This window comes from Piliocolobus tephrosceles, chromosome 6 (assembly GCF_002776525.5).
Source record: "Piliocolobus tephrosceles isolate RC106 chromosome 6, ASM277652v3, whole genome shotgun sequence".
Lineage (NCBI taxonomy): Eukaryota > Metazoa > Chordata > Mammalia > Primates > Cercopithecidae > Piliocolobus > Piliocolobus tephrosceles.
In genome coordinates this window covers 53,361,013-53,375,740 of record NC_045439.1, presented here as the reverse complement: position 1 = coordinate 53,375,740, position 14,728 = coordinate 53,361,013, and the positions used below count along the sequence as shown (strand labels likewise).

Below are 14,728 nucleotides of genomic sequence, written 5' to 3'. Positions count from 1 at the left end.
ACTAACTTGCACAAGTAAAGCTGCACAAGCTGTATTTTATCAAAAGCTTCTCAGAGATCTCTGAGCTTGACTCTCCTACTAAAATTGGGGGCCAGGATTCCTACAAGTTACAAGGCCGGCCAGTTTATATTTCCTAAAGGATTGTTTGCACCCACCTCACCTCAACAGGCTCAAATAAGCTTTTGTTACCTTTCAGCCACAACAACTCCACAGTGTTGAGTGCCTTTCATTCAAATACATATAAGCAAGATAGTCCTGTTTCTGCATGACAAATGGTAGCAAAATCTCAGTTTTCTTCTTGCTCTTTCAGTCTTTTTTCTCCTAGGCGGGCCCAGTCTTTGCATTTCAATTCGGTTCAGTTCAATTTAACAAACATTTACCGTATTCAGTGCCAGCTAAGTTCCAGACACTATTCTAAGTGCTATTTGTTTTTCCAGGCCAGGATGAGGTAAGGGACCGTGAATGGAGAAAGATGAAGGAGATCCTATCTTGCCCTCAAAGAGTTTCCAACATGTTTCTATACAAATAACTATGCTCTACTCAAAATGTAATGAATGTTAAACCAGTAATTTATCCAAAGTTTAGAAAGGGGAAAGGATTTTTTCTCGAAAGTTTGGGAAAGTGCACTTGATCAGGATCTTAAAGGAGGGTAAACATTTTTGTGCCTCATTTCTTTGGGCCTTGAACTACCTACCCCAAACATGTTTTAATTCTATAATAGTGTTGGACAAACAATCATAACTAAAATTTTTTCAACATTTATTCCTACATATATATGTATTATATGTAATATATGTATATGTATTCCCCACAATAGCCCTGCATAATAATAGACACTGTTATTATCCCCATTTCTCAGATGAGGAAATTGAGGCAGAGAGAGATGAAAGTAACAAACCCAAGGTCACACAGCTAGTAAGCAGTAGAACCAGTTTTTGATCCCAGGTAGTCTGAATCCAGAGCTGGAGGGCTTAAACGTCATGTTGCAATGTACATATGCTTTATTTTTTATGCCATCAGCAACCTGTCTTATGTTTTTCTTTTTCTGCCTACTCAAATATTTTTTCTCTGCAAGTTAGCAGGTTAGCATCCTTTTTTCCTCTTTCAATATTTCTACTGCTTGGTGAGAAGAATGACTACACACTTTCAAATGCTTCATTTTGCTTTTGGCCTCAGTATTTCACAGGTGATTACAGAAAGCCACGTTTGAAGACTACATGCCTGAAGTGAGTCTCTCCTCCATGCTGCTTGTGTTTTGTCCCAGAGGCCCACTGACGAACAGTCACGTGAGCGGGCTCACTGAAGATAGCAGGGCTATGGATGATTAAACCTAGACCTACAGTAGTGAAGATGTTATAAATGTGTGTTTCAATGGTTCTACTTAAATATGATTGCTGCACCAACTTTTTAGTAACCCTCCTTGGGCACACCTGACAATCTAGATTTCTGCCCAAGGAAAGCAAATGCTTCTCAGTCAGATCCTTTTAGACCTTTGTGTTTTTAGATACCCAGAAGCACAAAGTTAACAGCCACATCCTCAATACCCACAGTGGGAAGCAGCGTATCATGGGTATTGAGAATCTTCAGAATCAAACAAAATAGGAGTCAAATCCTGACATTGCTACCCACCTGCTTTGTGCCTGCTTAATCTCTGTGCCTCAGTTTACACTTCTGTGAAACGGGGATAAGAATATCTCCCTGACAGCATTTTTTGTTCGTGTGAGGACTGAATAAAGTCATATTTGTAAAATGCTTAGCAAAGTGTCTGCCTCATAGTCAGCAAACCATAGTTATAATTTTTACAATTTCAATATAATGGGGAAAGCAGTGTGGGGTACTTTAAGGTTTGGATGGAAGGGATTAAAAGCAAAGAGTTCAGAACTGAGTGCTCCACTGCAAACTGTGCCATATCCTTTGTTAATCCACCTGGCCCAAGGAAGTGATTTACTGTGTTCATTAAAGCAGAACATTTAGAGGAAGAAAAGAAGGGCAGTTGTGCTGGAAACAATACCACAAGCACCCTAAATGTCCTCCATGCACTACTTCCCCATCCCAGTGCCCCAACCCATACCCACAACTCCACCCTTCCCTGAACCTCATTCCACATCTCATGAGGGGCCTGAAGGCCTGGCTCCTGCTTCCATTTCAGTGCTAGGCCATGCCAACTTCTTCATGCTACATCAAGTCCCAGCTTCATATTGATGTGCTGAAATTTCCCTTGAGACTTCCTCTCTGACACATGGATTATTGAGGAGAATGCTGTTTAATTTCCAAACATTTGGTGATTTTCCAGTTATCTTTCCATTATGTTTCCACTTAATTCCATTATGGTCTAAAAACATATTCTATGTGTGATGTGCTTTGGCTGTGTCTTCACCCAAATCTCATCTTAAATTGTAACTCCCACAGTTCCCAGGTGTCACGGGAGGAAGCCGGTGGGAGGTGATTGAATTATGGGAGTGGGTCCTTCCTATGCTGTTCTGGTGATAGTGAATGAGTCTCACAAGATCTGATGGTTCTAAAAATAGGAGTTTTCCTGTCCAAGCTCTCTCTTTGTCTGCTGCCATCCATATAAGATGTGACTTGCTCCTCATTGCCTTCTGCCATGATTGTGAGTCCTCCCCAGCCATGTGGAACTGTAAGTCCATTAAACCTCTTTTTTCCCAGTCCCAGGTATGTCTTTATCAGCAGCATGAAAATGGACTAATACAGTAAATTGGTACCAGGAGTTGGGTGTTGCTGAAAGGATACCAGAAAATGTGGAAGCGATTTTGAAACTGTGTAATGGGAAGAGTTTGGAACAGTTTGGAAGGCTCAGAAGAAAACAGAAAAAATGTGGGAAAGTCTGGAACTTTCTAGAGACTTGTTGAATGGCTTTGACAAAAATGCTGATAGTGATATGAACAATAAGGTCCAGGCTGAGGTGGTTTCAGATAGAGATGAGGAACTTGTTGGGAACTGAAGCAAAGGTGACTCTTTTTTATGTTTTAGCAAAGAGGCTGATGACATTTTGCCCCCGCCCTAGAGATTTGTGGAACTCTGAACTTGAGAAAGATGATTTAGGGTATTTGCAGAAGAAATTTCTTTTTTTTTTTTTTTTTTTGAGACGGAGTCTGGCTCTGTCGCCCAGGCTGGAGTGCAGTGGCCGGATCTCAGCTCACTGCAAACTCCGCCTCCCAGGTTCACGCCATTCTCCTGCCTCAGCCTCCCGAGTAGCTGGGACTACAGGCGCCCGCCACCTCACCTGGCTAGTTTTTTTTTTTTTTTTTGTATTTTTTAGTAGAGACGGGGTTTCACCGTGTTAGCCAGGATGGTCTCGATCTCCTGACCTCGTGATCCACCCGTCTCGGCCTCCCCAAGTGCTGGGATTACAGGCTTTAGCCACCGCGCCCGGCCTTGCAGAAGAAATTTCTAAGCAAAAAGGCACTCAAGAGGTGACTTGGGTGCTGTTAAAGGCCTTCAGTTTTAAAAGAAAAACAGGGCATAAAAGTTTAGAAAATTTACAGCCTGACAATGCTATAGCAAAGAAAATCCCATTTTCTGAGGAGAAATTCAAGCTGGCTGCAGAAATTTGCGTAAGCAATGAGGAGCCAAATGTTAATCACCAAGGCAATGGGGAAAATGTCTCCAGGGCATGTTGGAGACCTTTGCGATAGCCTCTCCCATCACAGGTCTAGAAGTTTAGGAGGAAAAAATGGTTTCCTGGGCCAGGCCCTCGGTCCCTCTGCTGTGTACAGTCTACAGACTTGGTGTCCTGTGTCTCAGCTGCTCCAGCCATGGCTGAAATGGACTAACAGAGAACTCAAGCTATGGCTTCAGAAGGTGCAAACTCCAAGCCTTGGCAGCTTCCATGTGGTGTTGAGTCTGCAAGTGCACACAAGTCAAGAATTGGGGTTTGGAAACCTCTGCCTAGATTTCAGAGGATGTATGGAAATGCCTGGATGCCCAGGCAGAAGTTTGCTGCAGGGGAGGGTCCCTCATGGAGAACCTCTGCTAGGTCAGTGTGGAAGGGAAATGTGGGGTTGGAGCCCCCACACAGAGTCCCTACTGGGGCACCGCTTAGTGGAATTGTAAGAAGAGGGCCACCATTCTCCAGACCACAGAATGATAGATCCACCAACAGCTTGCACCATGTGCCTGGAAAAGCTGCAGACACTCAACACCAGCCCATGAAAGCAGCTGAGAAGGAGGCTGCTCCCTACAAAGCCACAGGGACAAAGCTACCCAAGACCATGGCAACCCACCACTTGCATTAGCACGATCTGGATGGGAGACATGGAGTCAAAGGAGATCATTTTGGAGCTTTACAATTTGACTGCCCTGCTGGATTTCAGACTTACATGGGGCCTATAGCCGCTTTGTTTTGGCCAATTTATCTCATTTGGAATAGCTGTATTTACCCACTGCCTGTACCCCCATTGTATCTAGGAAGTAACTAACTTGCTTTTGATTTTACAGACTCATAGGCAGAAGGGACTTGAGATGAGACATTGGACTGTGGACTTTTGAGTTAACGCTGAAATGAGTTAAGACTTTGGGGGACTGTTGGGAGGGTAAGGTTGGTTTAGAAATGTGAAGACTTGAGATTTGGGACAGGTCAGGGAGGGAATGATATGGTTTGGCTGTGTCTCCACCCAAATGTCATCTTGAATTGTAACTGCCACAATTCCCATGTCTCATGGGAGGAACCCAGTGGGAAGTGATTGAATTATGGAGGCGGTTTTTTCCTGTGCTGTTCTTGTGACAGTGAATGAGTCTCACAAGATCTGATGGTTTTAAAAATGGGCATTTCCCTGCACAAGCTCTCTCTTTGCCTGCTGTCATCCATGTAAGATGTGACCTGCTCCTCCTTGCCTTCTGTCATGATTGTGAGGCCTCCCAGCCATGTGGAATTGTAAGTCCATTAAACCTTTTTTCCTCAGATAAAGGATATGTCTTTATCAGCAGTGGGAAAATGGATTAAAAAATACAATGTGAGTTCTCTTCTTTTAATTTTGTTAAGGCTTATTTTATAGCTCAGAATATGGTTTATGTTAGTGAATGTTTCATGTGTTTTTGAGAAGAATATGTGTTCTACTGCCACTGGTGAAGTGGTCTGTAAATGCCAATTAGGTCAAGTTACTGGATAATGCTGTTTAGGTCATTATTTTTAATTTAATTTTAAAATTAAAAACATTTTTTTTAGAGAGGGAGGTCTCACGCTCTCACCCAGGCTGGAGTACACTGGTGCCATCTTAGCTCACTGAAGCCATGAACTTCTGGGCTCAAGTAATCCTCCCACCTCAGCCTCCTGAGTAGCTGGAACTATAGGCGTGAACCACTATATCCAGTCCATCTATATTTTTAGTTATTTTCAGCCAACTTGTTTTATCAATTACTGTGAGAGGAGTGTTGAAGTCTGCCATTATAATCATAGCATTTGTCTGTTTATTTACTTCTGTCAGTTCTTTACTCATGTGTTTTGAAGCTCTATTTTTAAACGCATACACATTTGGGATTGATGTATGTTCTGGGAAAATTGACTCCTTTTTCGTTATGTAAAGTTTCTCTTTATCCCTGATAATTTTTGTTATTCTGAAGTCTACTTCATCTAAAATTAGTGTATTTACTCCAGCTTTCATTTAGTTTGTGTTTTCATTTTATATCTTTTTCCATCTTTTTACTTTTTGATGTAAACCTTTACATTTAAAGTGGGTTTGTTGTGTACAACATGTAATTGGATCTTGCTATTTTATCCAGTCTAACAAACTCTCTTTTAACTGGTGTGTTTAGATCACTTACATTTAAAGTGATTATTGGTATCATTGGATTAAACTCTACCATCTTGCTAGTTGTTTTCTATTCCTCGCACTTTTTTTTTTTTTTTTTCTTTCCTGAGCTAGGATCTTGCTTTGTCATGACCAGGCTGGAGTGCAGTGACTCACTGCAGCCTTGAACTCCTGGCCTCAAGCAATCCTCCTGTCTCAGCCTCCCATTTACTGGGATTACAGGTATGAACCACCATGCCTGGCTTTAGTTTCTATTTTCTCCTTTCTGCTTTTTCTGGGTTTATTTGAGCATTTTCATAATTCCACTTTATCTTTTCCATTGACTTGTTATTTATCTCTTTTAAAGAAAAACATTTTAAATGGTTAACTAGAATTGTAATATACTTTTCAGTTGTAAAAACTTTGATTACTTTGTATTTCCTAAAGATGGGTTGGGAGGGGGCTGTGGTTTTGTTACCTTCTGAGAAAAACTTTGAGATCTTTTGGTTAAAATAGAAGTTAAATAGAATGTTCAAGTATGGCATGGCATTTTCATTTTAACAGAATTTTAAAATAGCATTTCATTTGCAATCAATGAACTAACTCACACACATATTTTTTTGACATGAGAAGATTAACTCTGGGTAAAAAAATACTGCTTTGTATTTGCATGCAATGAATATTACACAAAAAGGAAAATGTAATGAAATTTTATATTACTCCTTTCTCTGTTGCTATAACTGAATATCTGCAACTAGATAATTTATAAAGAAAAGACATTTATTTCTTATAGTTCTGGATACTGGAAAGTCCAAGGCCTAGTGGCTGCTTCTGGTGACTACTTTCTTGCTGGTGGGAAATCTCTGCAGAGTCCTGAGGCAACACAGAGCATTACATGGTAAGAGGGCTCATAAGAGATGGCCAAACTGGCTTTTATAACAGACTCACTCTCATGATAACTAACCCATTCCCTCAATAATCCATTAATCTAATTCACAGCCCATTCACCAGGGCAGAGCCCTCATGACATAATCATCTCCCAAAGGTCCCACCTCTCAACACTGCTATACTGGGGACCAAGTTTCTAACACATGAACTTTTGAGGGACACATTTAAACCACAGCATGTTTCAAATTGTTCAACTTAATTCTCCTAAAATGAAGTAGCCAGAAATTATACACTGTTGCCCGTTAGGAAAACTGTAGAGAATTTTTCCATTCTAGAGATGTAATTCTCATTTTTGTTGAGATTACAATTCCTTTGAGACTCTGATGAATTGTGCCCAAGGAAAACACACATGCTCATCTATTCACCAAATTTTGCTTATAATTTCAAGGAATTTGCTGACTTCCTCGAGAGTCTCCAAATCCCTAGTTAGGGAACCCACCCTAAAATAAATGATACAGCTGTCAATGAGTATTGTGTTGTAACCATATATCTTGGTATGTAGATCATATAGCAGAAGTTTCAGGTTTGACCTGAGCTTCTTGGGTAGGGCAATGGAAACCCTTGAACTCCATTCATTGTTTAAGCAGCTGTTGGGCCAAGTCACACCGAAGGCCCAATTCTGAGTTTTGTCACCTACTCAGTCCCTGAGCCTTAGGGTGACAACACTGTAGCCTCTTCAATGACCAAAGAAAGGTTGGATGGTGAGAGTCAGATTACTGATCTAAATGGCCAGCATCCCTAGAACATGTTTATCCTCTTTTGTGCTAGAATGTAGAGTCCTTCCACACACAACACAAACAACTGCTTAAATTGTGACTACAAACACCAAGACAAATCTGCTCATGAGCAAATTTTTAAACTAACGTGAAAACTATCTTTAACATGATATAGATTCAAGCAATACCTGCTTGTATTTTTAAAAGAATAGTCTCCTATTTACACTTTAAAAGGTCAGATCATAAAGTGTTTAATAGCAATGAATCTTAAACAAACCACTCCTTTCTTACTCTTCTGCTAGGTTCCCAAATCTCTCTCCAACTATGACACCCTCCTGGATCAATCAAAAAAAAGTTATTTGATTCCTCTCAGTAAAAATTGTGTAAATAAATAACACCATTGACTTTACTCTTTCACTAATGCACTTTCCATTGTTTGTATTCCATTTTTAATGTATCTGTTCCTTTTAAAGATTTAACTATCTTCAAGATATGTATCTCATTTGCCAGAGTATAAATCCTTAAACAGCAGGAGTCTGTTCTGTTCCACCATGCTCTGATTTGAAGTAAGAATGAACTTCCCCTGAAAAAACTCACAGCCTTGCTTCGTGGCTTGTGTGCTATGGGTGGGTCTCATCTGCCCCTCTGTTCCATGCCTTGTAGGCTAGTGGACCTTCACAGGAACAGAAACCTGTTCCCCTTTGGGCTTCATGAATTCCATTTACCTCCCAATTGACACAATGCCACATTGAAGTATTTTTAAATAGAGATGATGGATCAGATTTCAATTTTTATTAATACATCTACCTTCCAAATAGTAAAAATAATGGAGTGTTTACATTAACCAAAATGAATGAAATCCTATGAAAATAATTGTTAAGGGGACTGGCTAATCCGTGGCCCAGAAACTTACTTTGGCATTTGAAAAATGGCCTTGGATTTAGTAGAGTCACTGCCAGGTTTCACCTGAGACTCATCACATGACACATCATGCTTGTGCCTGTTTTTTCAGCAAATTGGCATTTTATTATTTTTAAAGTCTCCACATCTGTAGACAAAATGTACCATATAAATACTACCTTTCATCTTGCATACAAGTGCATGAGGATAAGTGATATTTATGATTTTTTTTAAGTTGTTTATTGTAAAATAATTTACAAATATCTTGCTGTCTTCAGTAATTAAAACAATGGAGGAACAGCTTCTTCTGACAAAGATAGCAGTAAGCTATAAACAAAATCAACTGGCTGAATTTTCCTTTTTTACCCCTTGTCTGAGGATGGAACTTGATTTTCATTAATCCAGAGCTACAGCACCAAAGACAATTTCAGTCAGCTCTTTTGTGATGACAGCTTGGCGGGTACAGTTGAATGTCAATGTCAATTTGTCAATAATCTCAGAAGCATTCTTGCTGGTGTTGTCCATGGCTGTCATCCTGGCACTCTGCTCACTAGTGGTGGACTCCTTCAGAGAGTAGTAGATGCTGTTGGCCAGATTGTATTCCTGGTAATTTTGCAGTACATCAGCATCAACCTCATCGTAGATACTCATGCTCTCAGCACTTGCAATGGTATTAAGGGAAAAGATGGGCTTTTCTTCAGTCTTATATGAGATGACAGACCTGAATTGATTAAAGTTTATGGAGCTGTCATCAAATTCATATCCAGAATTTAGTAATTCAAGGGCAATGACTGACACATCTCCAAAAGTAGGGGGCTTTCTTCTCATTTCTTTGAATGCCACTAGAAACTGGTCAGAATGCATCCTGTAAAGTACGCCCCTGATTTTGTCACCAATTCCAACATGCATAACTTCTTTCCCAACTGCTGTTAGTGTAGCAACCTTGCTTTTCATCTGTTTAACAATGGAGGAATGAATAGCACCACACAGTCCTCGATCTGAAGACACACCAATAAGGAGGTATTTCTTTTTGTCTTCAGGCACCTTCATATCAGCTTTTTCATACAGAGGCAAACATCCCAATCCATATATTCAAGCTGGGTTCAGCTCTCTCTCAGCTCAGGTGTATTTTGCTGCTGCTACCATTTGCATAGACTTGGTAATTTTCTGGATGTTTTTGATGGACTTTAGTCACATGGTAACAGCTTTCGAAGCTGCCATATTTCAAACTTGAATCCACTGTGGCTGCAAGGTCCAGGCCAACAGCCCAGAGATGCCTGTACAAGAGAACGTAGTAGCTGCAGCCCTGCTGAAAGTCGGTGACATTTATGATTTTAAAAAATTATTTTCTGGCTGGATGTGGTGGTTCATGCCTGTAATCCCAGCACTTTGGGAGGCCGAAGTGGGGGGATCACCTAAGGTTGGGAGTTCAAGACCAGCCTGACCAACATGGAGAAACCATGTCTCTGCTAAAAAAATACAAAACTAGCAGGGTGTGGTGGTGCATGCCTATAATCCCAGTTACTCAGGAGGCTGAGGCAGGAGAATCACTTGAATCCAGGAGGTGGAAGTTGCGGTGAGCTAAGATTGCACCACTGCACTCCAGCCTAGGCGATAGAGCGAGACTCTGTCTTTAAAAAAAAAAAAATTATTTTCCAAATTTGCTGAATAAAAATGGCTTGAGAAAACTACATTTTCCAGGATATATTGAAGGATCTCCAAAGGAAAACAAAGGCATCCACTTTTGTACATTCATATCTTTTCATTGCTCTTTGAAATAATCAGAATGTCAGGACTTTGGCATTTCTAAGGGAACACTCTCAGGTATTCTAACCCGATAGTTTTAATTCCTCCTTATTCCTTGTAATAGTTTATACTCTATAAAAGATAAGCTTTTCTCTCACTATCAACTTTTCTTTCCACTTGATAAACAATGATACTTTTTAATGGGTTCTCAAAGAAACTAAAATTAACCTAGATCAATTTCAGTGACTTCCTTATATACACCAACTTTCTTAACAATATCCTTAAAAACATCATCCAACAGAGCTCATCTATTCACCTCTGTCTTGAACATCTTCTCTGTGAACAGTAGCTCTTTTTCAATTGCTTGGTAACATTAGGAAGACTTGAGTTTTCTCTTGGCGATAAGAAAAAAAAAACATATTCCTGTTTTGATTCTGTTATTCTAAATAAAATTAAAACTAGAAAGCAAACATTTAAAAATTGACACAGGATTTTCTTTCTTGCATATGCTGTAGTTCTCACCCTAAAATGAAGCTGCATATGATTTCTGATATTCCAAGTTTTCCAAAATTACATGCTGTGGTGTTATAATAATAGCCTTTCTCAGTGGAGCACCTAATACACTGACTTTTGGGTAAAGCACGCTACTCAGGAAAAGTTAGCCACACAACGTTTAGCCAATGATATTAACCATTGACAACCATGCAATGTTGGACACTCTGATATATCCAAGGCATATGTAGCTGGGATGCCCACTGAAAGTCACTTGCTAACACTACTGCCAACTGCACTAAGTTCAAAGAAAGCTCTTCTTTTCCTAAAACACTATCACAAAGTTCCTCACTTTTTGAATATTCAAGATTCAGAGCATAAAGGAAAACTGATAAGGAAAGAAAGGAGAAAGGCATAGCTAAGGAGACAGAATTTGAAGAAGGAGCAGGATCCAGATCCTCATTTGAGGTGAAAGATCCTTTGTTGATGAGTGAAGGACAAGGCTGGAAAGCAAATTGAGCCATTTTCCACCCTCTTACAATTTGGGTTGGGGAGACAAAGGGTTGTTCATCATCTTGATTTGTACAAGATCCTCACAAATTAACGAAGTCTGCCGCAGAAAAGTTTTTAAATTTTTGTTACCAAATTTATCCATCATTTCTTTCTAACGGCTTCCAGGCTTGCATCCTGTTTAGAAAGGCTGGGCTCATTTCATTAATTCTACTGTTATAAATAAATTTACACATATTTTATTCTAGTAGTAGTATTGTTTGATTTTAAAATATTTTAATATTTGCTCCATGTTGAGTTTATTTAATGAAAGTTGTAAAGTATGGCAAACATCTTTCTTGATGTAATTTTATTTCAATGCAAATCTCACGCAATGTACACTTGGATCAATCAACTGATCTTTGGCTGTTTACTAAAGATCTACTACCTGCCAAGTCAAGGAGGGATCCAAAAGAAATATAAGACATGGCAGGCCGGGTGCCGTGGCTCAAGCCTGTAATCCCAGCACTTTGGGAGGCTGAGACGGGCGGATCACGAGGTCAGGAGATCGAGACCATCCTGGCTAAAATGGTGAAACCCGTCTCTACTAAAAAATACAAAAAACTGGCCGGGCGCGGTGGCTCAAGCCTGTAATCCCAGCACTTTGGGAGGCCGAGATGGGCGGATCACGAGGTCAGGAGATCGAGACCATCCTGGCTAACCTGGTGAAACCCCGTCTCTACTAAAAATACAAAAAACTAGCCGGGCGAGGTGGCGGGCGCCTGTAGTCCCAGCTACTCGGAGGCTGAGGCAGGAGAATGGCGTGAACCCCGGAGGCGGAGCCTGCAGTGAGTGGAGATCGGCCCCAGCACACCCGCGGGGGGGAAAGGGGGAAGCCCCCCCCCAAAAAAAAAAAAAAAAAAAAAAAAAAAAGACATGGCAGTTGATTTCAAAGAACTTATCCTTTAGTTGGGGAAATGGCTAACACCCTGAGACAACTCCAGAACCAGTGTATAATTAAGTACTAAATACTGTGGTACTGCCTAAAATTGCTGTGAGAGCTCAGAGGAAAGAGAGATCCACCTGGGCTGAAGTTGTCTGGGGAGACTTTGTAGACAAGTTAGAACTTGAATTGGATACGTTTTCTCCAAATACCAAAACAGAAAACGACAGGCTGTGTGTATGTGTCTGCAAGTGTGTGTAGTTCAGGAGGATGCCTGCTTTTCACAAAGCCACCTGTCTACACAGACTACATAGGATTTAGATATTTACTTGCAAATTTGAGACAGGATTTTAGAGCAAGAAGTGGCAGAGTAGCGACTATGGCATAAGAAAGACATGCTCTGGAGAGGAGTGTTTGCCTGTGAGTCTTACTGCCCAGGCATCTGCTAGATCCTCCCACTCCCTCTGCAGAGTACCCCTGAGGTTTCATCTACCCTGATGCGGCCAGAGAGTTCTGCCCAGTGTCAATAGGCATCCCCTCAATGCCGCTTTTCATGAGCAACTGACTGAGGCCTCTCTTCTTGCACTACTTGAACGCTTAACTGGCCCAAACATCCTCAGCTAAGTGATAAACAGGGAATACCACCACAAGATATCACTTCCACAAGTCTGTATTGCTAGTGGGAATAAAAGCTGGTTCAAATATTGCAGGAAGCAGAGGAGAAAGGGATGTGTGGTATTTACCTGCACACTTCAAAAGCCTTAAGTTTTTACATATCTTTTGATCTAATCATTCAGCTTCTAGAAATTTCTTATTATTTATTTATTTATCTACTTATTTAATAAAAACATATGTTGTTTATCATATGGCAGGTACTGCTTTAAATATTTTTTAAATTTACTTATTTAATCTTCATAACAAGCCCATGAGTTAGGCACTATTATTATCCTCATTTTATAGTTGAGGAAAAGGAGGGACAGAGAGGTCAAGTAAGTTACACATAGTCACCAGCTAGTACATGGCAGAGTCAGTAATTAAACCCTTACAGTCTTATTTCTGAAGTCAGGTAGACTCTGAAGTCTGTTTCTACCTTAGAGGTAACCATACATTATACCACTTAACCAGTCGTCACGGATGAATAGAAAGATTGCGAGACAGGCTGTTCCTTCAATACAAATGCATTAATATCTCCTGTGTGCCAAGCTCAGCCTTTGTTCCCCTGGAAGAAGTGACTTAGGCACTGATTTTCACACTGAGGGTAAAATCTCATCTGTGGATCACGAAATAAATTATTAGATTATGACCAGAAAAAAATTTTAATGATATTGAAATGAACAGAAATTACCAGAAAGTGAGTTTTGTTTCATGACTTTTTTCCCACTTATATGTGTGTCACATGCATACCTCAGATACACAGGTGAGTGCTGGGTCACAAATTACTATGTACTTTTATCCTGAGCTGCAGTCAGAAAGGTGTAAAAGTCATGAGTCTAACAGAAGAGACAAATATTAGATAAGTGATTAAGCCTGGACAACATAGTGAGGCCATATCTCTAAAAAAATTATGAAAAAAAAATTAGCGGGACACGGTGTTATAGACCTGTAGTCCCAGCTACTCAGGAGGCTGAGGCAGGAGGATTGCTTGAGGCCAGGAGTTTGAAGTTGCTGTGAACTATGATCATGCAACTGCAATCCAGCCTGGATGACAGAGAAAGACCCTGTCTGTAAAAAACAATTTTTTAAAATTAAATAAATAATTAATATTATTTCATCAAATAGTTTTAAAAAATTGCCAAAATTGTCTAAATATAGATTATTAAATAAATTATGATACAGCAATATAATGGAATTCTATCCAGAAGCTAAAATTACATTGTAGATAAGTAGTAATGTGGAAACATGTGCAAGATATATAGATAATAAGAAAACTCAGATTATAAAACATGTTAAAAAATACATATATATTTTCATGAAAAAGGACTAAAAAGGATAGTCATCAAGATATTCCTAGCTGTGGAAATTATATGAAAAAGTATTTTCTTCTTTTGTTTTTCTGCATTTTCTAAAATGAACATAATTATTTTTATAAAATATATTTTATATACAATAAGATATATTCTTATATATGATATATATTAAGGATTAGTATCAACAGTTAAATAATTGTCACAAGCAATAATAATATTAAAATATTAAATGATTATTACTAATCAAAGTGTTTAAATATATAAATATAATAAACCTGTAAAATATATTAAAATAATAACACTAACTAAATATTAAATTAAATAATTAAATAATATTAGAAAGGACAAGCTATTCAATTAAAAAAAGGGCAAAGGATGGGAGCAGATAATTCATGGAAGAGGAATCTTTCTGCCAAATAAACACACCAAGTGATGCTCAACCACAATCAGATGCAAATTAAAACAACAGATGCAGCCGGGCGCGGTGGCTCAAGCCTGTAATCCCAGCACTTTGGGAGGCCAAGATGGGTGGATCACGAGGTCAGGAGATCGAGACCATCCTGGCTAACACAGTGAAACCCCTTCTCTACTAAAAAATACAAAAAACTAGCCGGGTGAGGTGGCGGGCGCCTGTAGTCCCAGCTACTCGGGAGGCTGAGGCAGGAGAATGGCGTAAACCTGGGAGGCGGAACTTGCAGTGAGCCGAGATCCAGCCACTGCACTCCAGCCTGGTGACAGAGCGAGATTCCGTCTCAAAAAAAAAAAAAAAAAAAAAAAACC

General features: G+C 39.7%; 1 pseudogene; it reads right to left on the bottom strand.

The window, feature by feature from the left end:
- Positions 1-8,707: 8,707 nt before the first annotated feature.
- LOC111555080 lies at positions 8,708-9,547 on the bottom strand (annotated as a pseudogene).
- Between the last annotated feature and the right edge of the window lie 5,181 nt (positions 9,548-14,728).